The following is a 12040-nucleotide window of genomic DNA, read 5'->3' on the forward strand; positions in this document are numbered from 1 at the left end:
ATTCATGTATAGGTCTAGAGAGAGGCTGATTTGGTGTGCTACATCATTTTTCACTTGAGTGTTGTCATCAATGCCAAAGGGGGAGATTGTTGGAAATTGACACTCATCTGGTAAGGTTAATGGCTTTTAGGGTTGTCATTCATGGTAACTCTTCTTTGGTGATCGGAACTCATCTTTAGGTGTACATATTCTTTGTTTGGGTTACCTAGAATTCATTACACTTAACCTGCACCGGTATCCACTTTGCTTCACACATGGCTAAGTCCTAATCCCGGTAACATGTATTTGGAACCTGGTAATGGATAGGACCTGACTAGGAGATCTAATGGCCCCAATCATTTATTTCATAGTGTGAAGACCGACATGATCATTGGGATTATGTTTGAGATTAATTATGATCTAGCAGCCGACATTTTTATACATTTCATTGAAGCCAACATGGTGAAAGTAGGAGGATATTTAAGGAGATCATTTCAGTGAGACTTCTCATTTTGTGTTTGAGCAGTGAGCTCTAGGCGGCTAGCCTGATTACATGAGCAATCCCCTTCATGTAATATTTGTATACCTTGATCAAGTAAATAGATATTGTGGGTATCAGCCCCACCGTGGTTTTTCCCTTTCTAGGGTTTTCCATGTATAAATATTGGTGTTATGGTGTTTCCTTTTTATGTGTTATTTGGTATATGCACTTTAATTTAATTTACTATTATCCGGTTAAAAAACAATAAGCTCAAAACTATCATTACCGATAGAACACTGATTCACCCCCCCTCTGAGTGTTCTTGGATTCCAACGTGAGCATGGAATCTGAAATGGAAAGGGCCACATAAGAATCAATGAATAAGGATAAATAAATAATACAATTGGAAGAATATGAGCTTGTTGGCATTTGCATGAAGATTGCATTAATGATATGTTATGTTGTCATTGATGTCAATTAATCGGTAATAATATTAATGATATTGCTAATATATTGTTGATATTGTTGTTATTATTGATATTGTCTTGTAACCAGTAGGAAGAGCTTTGTGGAAGACATTGTAAACCAGTATATAAGTTTTTGAGTTGAACCGGTAACCGGTATAAGAGGTTAAACCCTATCTATGTAATGTAACTAGTAAACCCTACCACTTGTTTTTGTTAAAACCTAACCGATTAAGGTTGTTGAATTGGTTATGTTGGTTTATGATCTAATGTTGAGCGGTAATGATGAAGACACGTGTGATCATTGTGTGAAGACAAGTTCAAATTGTTTTGGCACATTTTTGTCTAGGGAATGAGGAAAGTGTATTGCATCTAATGAAAAGCATATGATGAGTTACTGATTTTGATGAAGTGGTGATCAAGGAGCGGTTGGAGTTTTCTTGATTAATGCATACAAATTGTTATGTAAATCCAATGATCATACTTGAACCGATTTGTTTGTAATCTCTATGAGAGAATTAGGTTTTTGTTGTGTTACTGACCTAATTGATTTGTTATAAGGTCGATGAAGTTATTTTGTAAAGGTGTTAGCAGAAATCAGTTGAGTGTGTGGTTGTCGAACCGGATAATGAATCTTTAGTTTGAGTAAAGGCAGATAGAAACTTAAAATGATCTAATCAAGCAAGTGTAGTGCTATTAAGACAGATCAAGCAAATCTTATTGTCTTCTAACAATCACCGCAGAACTAAACTCCCCTAACCAAGTAAGCTCTAACAAGCTTGGTTACTTCTTAATTCCTATAACAATATGATCCATTATCTTCGATTCTCAAATCCTCTACTAAGGTGACTCCTAATAGGGTACTTTCTTCTAACAAGGCCTTTGTAGTCAATCCATTAACCAGGTGATTCTCTTAATAGATCAATTCTTAACCACTTTTGTAAAAGCTTTAAATCTTGTTGTCTTCTAACAATTATAGCAGAACTGAAATCCCCTAACCGAGTAATCTCTAACAAGATTGGTTGCTTCTTAATTCCTCTAACAATGTGATCCATTTTCTTGGATTCTCAAATCCTCTACCGAGGTGACTCCCAATAGGGCACTTGCTTCTAACAAGGCATTTGTAGTCAATCCCTTAACTGGGTGATTCTTTATAGATCAGTTCTTAACAAGACTTTTGTAAAATCTTTAACGAGCTTGGCTCCAAATAGGGCGAACTTCAGAAGATTTCAGATAGTTATCTTGTGTCTCATCTCACCATGGTTTTTTCCCATTTGGGTTTTCGCGTAAAAAATATTTGTGTCATGTGGTGAATGTTTTTGTGGTTATGATCTTATGATTGATTTGATTAACTACTTAACTATTCTGATAAGGCATGATAACTGGAAGCACTGAGAAATGAAGTTTGTTGACATATGATAAAGCATTTTTATGTTTACAAGTTTAATGTTGTTTCCTGTTAAGTTTCTATAAACGTCAACCGAATTTACTTATGAGATTTTATCTTGACAGAGATATTGTATTGATAATTTTACTTTGTGTGATTGAGATTGAGATTGGGAAAGTTTGTATCAGTTTTTTAATTTACTGACTCACCCCCCTATCAGTAATCTACCGAATACTTATTCTTTCATCATACTATTAATTGGTATCAGAGATTGTCAAGTCCTCTAAGATCTAAGCCTAATAGCTTGAGGAAAAGATATTGCAGATCATGATGAAGAAGGAAGGTCCAAAGTTTAATAGAGAGAACTATAGGATATGGAGTGACACAATGAAAATTTACATCAAGAGTCAGGGAATTTAGTATTGGGAACATGTCAATACTAAATATGTTGCATCCACTAGGATTATGCCTGATGATCAGAAGAAAGAAAAACAAGAAAATCATCAAGCATTAGAGGCCATTATCAATTCCCTATCTGATGTTGAATATGTAGATGTTCATGGTCTAGAGACTGCACATGAGGTATGGAAAAAACTTGAAGAGATTTATAGCGGTGATGAACATGTTAAGATTGGTAAAGAGGAGAGTCTAAGAGAAAAAATTGATGACATGCGGATGACTGAAGGTGAGAATATCTAGTAGTATGATCAAAGGATAAAAGAGATAGTCAGAGAGATTAAGAGTGCAGGAGGGGAAGTGGAAGATGCCATTGTGATTAGTAAAGTACTGAGAACCTTGCTACTGGTCTACACTATCCAATTTGCAGCTATTCAAGAGATGAAGTCCATAGACAAAACTAAGCTAACTCTTGACTCTATCATTGGCAAACTTACTGATTTTGAATTAAACGGTTATGATGGTAGTGTATAGAAATTAGAGTCTACTTTTAGAGCTTCTGTCTCTAACCCATCTATGAGAAAAAATAGAGATACTAGTCATAGTTATAAATCAAGATCCAGTAGAGATGCTGATGATGAAGACAGTTTAGTGGAGCTTAAAGCATTGTTGGCAAAGCGGCTGCCTATGTTAGGACCCGGAGGCAACTGAGAAGGGGGGGGGGGGTGAATCAGTTATCTATTAATTTCAACCCAAATATAACTTAACCAAACTTAGTGCATAATACCGATAAACCAAACTTAATGCCGGTAGATAGTTTAGCAGTTAATAATAGTACCGGTAAAGTTTAATGCATGAAACAGAAAGACAAATAACATACACAACACATAACACAATTATTTGTACGTGGAAACCCTGTAAGGGGAAAAACCACGATGGGAAACCTTACCCACAATTAGATGATACTACTGCAAATAGTATGTGTGTACAAATAGGGTCTGCGCATGTAGAAAGGCCAACTTCCTAGAGCTCACTACTCAATCACAAAATGGGAGTCACACTGACTACAATTGGATGGTTAAATCCAATGATAATATACTGCTCAAAATAGCATCTTCATATGCTGGATTCAGTACCAGTTAAGTTATGATTGTCTTCTTCATACCTTCCTTGAATCTTCAAATGATGTCTGTGTGTATAGCTCTGATTATATTTGCATATACCTTATTACAATCCTTTTTCCACACCTCTACATAATCTCACAAATGAGATCTTACATATATACCAAAACCTAAGACCAAATGTGTAGGTCGGCTCACTGAGATATTACAATAAAGTCAATTACAAATGAATCAATATGCAATGCAACATGTCATCTCAATGCATTTACAATTATAACAAATCATCTTCATAACATGTTGTGCTGATCTAGAATAGATAATGCTTGTCGGTCCATAGCCTAGACCTATTTGTTGGTAACAACAAATATGCAAACTTGATTAGACCAATAATCAAATCACCAAAATGAAGTGTGCAAACAATGTCTTCGACATAACCAAGTAATCTCCAAATGATAACAGGTCATCCTCAGTGTCGGTGAACAATATATCCTGTCGGTGAACAAGATACTAGTGACTGTGCATAAGTCACTGAACATGCCGGTGAACATAACCAAAGATATCCACAAGGATAAGTGTTGATAAGTGTGGAAATCAATGACAAAACCAATGTAACACATCCATAATACCAATAATCTCCCCCTTTCACATTGATGGAAACACAAGATGGAAAAACCATCTAAGTGCCAAAGCAGAAATGCCAAAACCCAAAAACCAACAATCTCCCAAAGAAATCATCAACCAGAAATTAAAATACAGATATAGAGAGAGTAACAATCTCTCCCCCAATGAATAATCTCTCTCGAAAAGATAATGTGTTTTTCCATAGATATCTCTCCCCCTTTGACATCAAGTGCCAAAGCAATACAAAACCAAATACAACCGGTTCATAGAACTTATTACAAATACCAATTGTTATAACCAAATTTATTCAATCTACTCCCCTTGAGAGTAGCTCTCCTTCATCAAAAGCCAGAAAAATATTTCTTTGTTAATTCTGTCAGTCTGATGCTATGCTCCAACCGTCTAAGTTTCTACCGGTGAGGGTATAACTCCAAGCTGCTCTCTTAGATATTCAAAAATTTCCTTAGGCAAAGGTTTAGTAAAGATATCTGCAATTTGCTCTTTAGTATTCACATAAACCAATTTAACTTCTTTTGCTTCAACATTCTCTTTTAGAAAATTGAATCTGATAGAAACATGTTTATTTTTAGAGTGAAATACCAGATTCTTTGATATATCAATTTCTGCCATATTATCACAGTAAATGATTATGGGTTCTTTGCATTTTACCTTTATGTCCTTCAACATTTTCTTAATCCATAATACCTATGTACAATTAGTTGTTGCTGCAACATATTCTGATTCTGTTGTTGATAAACATGTGCAACTTTGTTTCTTGCGCAACCATGAAATTATTTTGCTACCAAGAAAGAATGCTCTGATGGTGGTGCTCTTTCTGTCATCTACATCTCCTGCCCAATTCACATCTGTGTATGCACACAAATCAAAATTTTCATCTTTAAGATACCATAAGCCAAGATTTGTTGTGCCTTGTAGGTATCGGAAAATCCTTTTTACTGCTGATTCATGATTTTCCTTAGGATTACTCTAAAATCTTGAAACAACACATACCACATTCATAATATCAAGTCTTGTTTGTGTCAAATACAGTAAACCTCCAATCATAGACTTGTATCTTTTCGGATTAACACGTGTTGATTCATCCTTCAATGATAGTTTATTAGTTGTAGTCATAGGTGTACTTACTAGTTTAGAGTTTTCCATGCCAAATTTCTTAAGTAATTCCTTCAAGTACTGTGATTGATTTATGAATATACCTTTATCAGTCTGTGAAATTTGCAATCCTAAAAAGAATTTTATCTCTCCAATCATAGACATTTCAAATTCTTCTTGCATCTTATTAGAAAAGTCTTTACACAATCCATCTTCTCCTCCAAAAATAATATCATCAACAAAAATTTCTATAACCAAGATGTCATCATTAGTCACTTTGAAATATAGATTGTTATCAGCATTACCTTTAGTGTAACCAAGCCTTAAAAGATATTTGTCCAATCTAGCATACCAAGCTCTAGGAGCTTGCTTCAATCCATATAAATCTTTCCTTGACCTGCAAACCATATCTTTGTCATCTGTCAATGAAAATCCATCAGGTTGTTCAATGTAAACTTCCTCTTCAAGATCACCCTTTAGAAATGCACATTTAACATCCATTTGATATACTTTATAGTTCTTGTGTGCTGCCAAAGCTAAGAATAATCCGACTGCCTCAATTCTAGCTACCGGTGCAAAGGTTTCATTGTAATCAATTCCTTCTTTCTGTGATCTTGCTTTTTTCTAATTACCTTACCATCTGCATTGAGTTTATTTCTGAATACCCATTTAGTTCCAATTACATTTTTGTTTTTAGGCCGGGGAACCAATGTCCATGTGTTATTATTTTCAATTTGTTCCAGTTCATCTTCCATAGCCTTAATCCAATGTTTATCTTCACATGCCTCATTAACTGATATTGGTTCAATTTGAGAAATTAACCATACCTCTTCATTTTCTAGTCTTCCTCTAGTCATAACTCCTTGATACTTATTCCCAATTATCTGACTTTCAGAGTGATTCAATCTTACATACCTGGGAGTATTCACTTGTTGTTGTTCTTCAGTCACTGTGGAATTCTCAGATGATGTCGGTGTGACTGGATCAACATTCTATACCGGTGTACTCATTGTAGGTTCATTTTTTATTATCTCAACTGTTGGTTCAGAGTCCATAGACCTTCTGAATTGTTCATCAATCTTCACATTTGCACTCTCAATGGTTTTCTGCAATCTTTTGTTAAAACATCTATATGCCTTGCTCTTAGATGAGTAACCAAGAAATATTCCTTCATCACTTCTAGGATCAAATTTTCCAATATAATCATCTCTCCTAATATAAAATTTGCTTCCAAATATTCTGAAATATTTAAGAGTAGGAGTATTATCAAACCATAGTTCATGAGAGGTCTTACCAATTTCACCTTTGATGTGAACTTTGTTGAATGTGTAAACAACTGTATTGACTGCTTCTCTGCAATACACATGAGGTAGGTTTGCTTTTGATATCATGCTTCTAGAAAACTAAAGGTAACAACTTAATGACAGAGGATACCCACTAGAGTTCAAAAATGGTATGTGCAAAATATTTGACAACAAAGGTGAATTGATTGCAACTGGGAAGCAAACTAAAGGTAACCTATTTCACCTTAATCCGAAAGTTAGCAATTGTTTGATTGCAAAGATAGATGATAGCTGGCTTTGGCATAGGAGATTTTTTCATATAAACTTTGATAACATTGTTAAAGTGAGTAAGTCCAAGACAATGAGAGGTTTGCCTCAGTTAGATAAACCGGTTAATTCTTTAAGCAAAGAATGTTAGTTAGGCAAGATGACTTCTTAAACTTTCAAGAGCAAACCCTTCTCAGCAGAGCATTTGATAGATTTGGTTCATACAGATCTTTGTTGAACAATAAGAAAAAAAAGAATTCAAGGTGAGAAATATTTCATGATCCTCACTGATGATTGTTCAAGGATGATGTGGGTCACGTTCTTGAAGGACAAAACTGAATCTTTTGGTAAGATCAAGGCATTCAGGGCCTAAGCTAAGAAAGAGAGCGGCAAGAAGATAAAATGTCTGAGAATAGATCAAGGTGATAAATTTACTTATGAGGAATTCACTAAGTATTGTGATGAGAACAAAATCAAACGACAACTTTCTGCACCAAGGACACCACAACAGAATGGTATCGCGGAGAGGAACAACCTATGAGTGGTTGAAGCTGCTAGGAAAATGTTCATACAAGTGTAGCGAAAAATATTTTGGAGAGAAGTTATTAGTACAACTGTCTACACTATGAACCAAGTTCTAGTGAAATGAGGTAAGGACAAGACCCCTTATGAATTTTGGTATGGAAGATCACCTTATGTTAGGTATTTTAAGATATTTGAAAGAAAATGTTTTATTAAGAGAGAATATTACGTTAGCAAATTTGAAGCTAAGAGTGATGAAGGCATATTTCTTGGGTATTCCACCAAGAGTAAGGCCTACAAATGTTTTAACAACTAGACACAGAGAATTGTTGAGAGTCTTGATGTTTGAGTGGATGAATGTCCTGAAGTTTCAAAGGAAATCAGTTTGGAGAAGAAGCATGAATATCGTTACATTTTGTTTTTGGAACTAGAAAGTGTTAAATCTGAAATCGGCAAAGAAAATTTTGATGTACTTGTTCAACCGAAATAGATAAATTCAAATGACAATAATGATGAACCTAAACCTGAAGATAATGATCATGTTATTCCTAGATATGTGAGACTAAATCACAGTCCTAAACAGATTATTGGGGATAAGGATGATGGAGTACTAACCAGAAGGAGAATAAGAGAGAACTCCTACATGATCTCCACCATTGAACCAAGAACTACTAAGGAGGCATTTGGTCATGATCTTTGGGTTAAAGCTATGGAAGAGGAATTGGATCAAATTGAGAAGAACAACACTTGGACCCTAGTACCCCGACCAGTAAATAAGACTGTTATAGGTACTAAATGGGTATTTAGAAACAAGCTGAATGACGATGGTGTTGAAGTTCACAATAAGGCTAGGTTGGTTTGCAAGGGTTATGCACAAGAAGAAGGAGAAGATTATAGCAAAAATTTTGCACCTGTAGCAAGACTAAAAGGTGTCAGAACTTTACTTACATTTGCAGCTCATAAGAAGTTCAAGGTATACCAGATGGATGTTAAGTCTTCATTTTTGAATGGGATATTGGAAGAAGAAGTAAACATAGAGAATCCAGATGGTAATGCTTTGACTGATGAAAAAGACATGGTATAAAAATTGCATAAGGTTTTATATGGATTAAAGAAGGCACCCAGAGAATGGTATGAAATACTTCATACACATCTCATGAAGATAGGCTTTCTAAGAAGCAGTGATGATAGTAATATATATCTCAAATCTGAAGGAGATGAAATACAAGTCGGTGAAGTATTTGTTGATGATATCATATTTGGAGGTAATAATTTCATGAGCAATAGTTTTGCAGATGAAACAAAAAATGAGTTTGAAATGTCTTTAGTAGGGGAAATAAAAAATTTCATAGGCTTGCAGATACAACAAATGAAGAATGGTATTTTCATTACACAATCTAAGTATGTGAAAGAGGTCTTGAATACATTTGGCATGAGTGACTGTACACCATTTGGGACACCAATGGTTATAGGTTGTAAGTTGTCTAAGGAAGATGAATCTAAGTATGTTGATGAGAAAGAATGCAAGTCAATGATTGGCAAATTACACTATGTTGTTCATAGCAAACCGGATATAGCCCATGCGGCTGACATAGTTGCTAGATTCCAGAAGAATCCTAAGGAGACACATCTGATAGCAACCAAGAGAATTTTTAGATACATGAAAGGTATTGTTGACTATGGATTATAGTATCCATATGGAGGAAACTTTGATTTGAAGGTGTACAAAGATGCTGATTGGGTAGGAAATGTTAATGACCAAAAAAGCACAACTGGTGGAGCATTCTATCTTGGAGGAAGACTTATTTCATTGAGTGGTAAGAAGTAGAGTTGTACTTCACAATCTACTGTTGAAGCTGAGTATGTTGCAACTTATATAAATTGCACATAGGCTATTTAGATGAGGCACATTTTGGAAGGTTGTAAGATGAAGATATCAGAACCTCTAAAGATTTTATGTGATAATACAAGTGCCATAAATATTTCTAAGAATCTTGTTTTACACAAATGAACCAAGCACATTGAATTGAAGTATCATTTCTTGAGGGAAAAAGTGCAGAGAAAAGATGTTATCTTGGAGAATATTTCTACCAAGGAGCAACTTGCAGATATTTTTACCAAACCTCTACGTAAGACTACATTTGAGTATCTTAGAAGTCAACTAGGGGTTGTACCCCTTCATGAGGTTAGTTGAGCATGATGTTGATTACATAAGTCCTTGAACCACTTGAAGAATTTTATAGAAGAATTGGTGTAGTAGTGGAAGCTATTCCACAAGGGGAGGGTTAAGTTTTAGATTATTGTTGTTGTATAGTGACATTTGCAATTACATGATTTACTTTCAATTTGGCATTGTTGTCAAAGGGGGCAAAGTATTATGTGATTACGAGGAGGAGAACCAGTAACAAGATAAAGACATTGAGAGCATGGTGAATACTTGGCAATGTAAACCAAGATTCCTATTCACAATCACAACAACAATTAATAGGCGTTGATATTTGTATTACCATCAATACCAAAGGGGAAGATTGTTGGCATTTGCATGAAGATTGGATTAATGATATGTTATGTTTTCATTGATGTCAATTAACCGGTAATGATATTAATGATATTGTCTTGTAACTGGCAGGAAGAGCTTTGTGGAAGACATTGTAAACCGATATGTAAGTTTGTGAGTTGAACCGGTAACTCGTATAAGAGGGTAAACCCTATCTATGTAATGTAATCGGTAAACCCTACCAGTTGTTTTTGTTAAACCCTAACCGATTAAGGTTGTTAATTGCCTATTTTGGTTTATGATCTAATGTTGAGTGGTAATGATGATGACACGTGTGATCATTGTATGAAGACAAGTTAAAATTGTTTTGGTGTGTTTTTGTCTAGGGAATGAGCAAAGTGTATTGCATCTAATACAAAGCATGTGATGAGTTATTGAGTCCGATGAAGCGATGATGCTATGTAAATCCAACGGTCATACTTGAACCGATTTATTTGTAATCTCTATGAGAGAATTAGGTTTTTGTTGTGTTGCCGACCTAATTGATTTTTTATAAGGTCGATGAAGTTGTTTTGTAAAGGTCTTGGCAGAAATCAGTTGAGTGTGTGGTTGCTGAACTAGATAATGAATCTGTAGTTTGAGTAAAGGTAGATAGAAACTTAAAAGGATCTGATCAAGCAAGTGTAGTTCTATTCAAACAGATCAAGCAAATCCCATTGTCTTCTAACAATTATAGAAGAACTGAAATCCCCTAAATGGGTAAGCTCTAACAAGCTTGGTTACTTGTTAAATCCTTTAGCAAGGCATTTGTAGTCAATCCCTTAACCGGGTGATTCTTAACAGGATCATTTCTTAACTGGACTTTTGTAAAATCTTTAATAGGCTTGGCTCCTAACATGGCAAACTTCAGAAGAATTTAGATAGTTATCTTGTGAGTCTCATCTCACCGTGGTTTTTTCCCATTTGGGTTTCCACGTCAAAAATATTTGTGTCGTGTGGTGAATTTTTTTGTGGTTATGATCTTATGATTGATTTGATTAACTACTTAACTATTCTGATACGACATGATAACCAGAAGCATTGAGAAATGAAGTATGTTGACATATGATAAAGCATTTTGATGTTTACAAGTTTAATGTTGTTTACTGTTAAGTTGCTATAACAATCAACCGGTTTTACTTATGAGATTTTATCTTGACAAAGATATTGTATTGATAAGTTTACTTTGTGTGATTGAGAATGAGATTGGGAAAGTTTTTATCAGTTTTTCAATTTAATGATTCACCCCCCCTATCTCAATAATTTACCGGATACTTATTCTTTCATCATACCATCAAAGCAATGATACATATTATAAAGAAAGTATGCACATAAAAGAGAAATTTATAAGAGATTTACGATAACTAACAAGAATTCTGACTTGTGTTCTTTTAGAGGTATATTGCATCATTATTATTATTATCAATCAATTATTTATTTATATTAGGTACAAATAAATAAATGATATATTAATTAAAAATATAGAAAAGATCATTGAAGGAATTTTTAAATTGCAACAACTAACTTAGAAAAATTGACACACACATTCCTCATTAACTCCTTATAGAACATATTTAGAAGAGCCTTAAAATCCTCTCATTTTAATATTTTCCCAAGTACAACATTGTGTTTGATAAAGTGGCTAAAGAGAACAATTATAGTTGGACCAACAAAATTTATTCTAGATATAAAAAATTCTTGATTCCATTCTTTTCTTCTTCTAATAACAAATATCCACTATAAATTAACAAGTCCTCATAGGATCACAACCCCAATCTAGATCATGTTGAGTTTCTTTGAACCCTGAATTTAATGTAAAATAATATTTCTAATAGGTCTAGAAGAAGAATCTTGACAATCCTATTACTAT

The sequence above is a fragment of the Cryptomeria japonica genome, chromosome 9 (genome assembly GCF_030272615.1).
Source record: "Cryptomeria japonica chromosome 9, Sugi_1.0, whole genome shotgun sequence".
NCBI classification, from domain to species: Eukaryota; Viridiplantae; Streptophyta; class Pinopsida; order Cupressales; family Cupressaceae; genus Cryptomeria; species Cryptomeria japonica.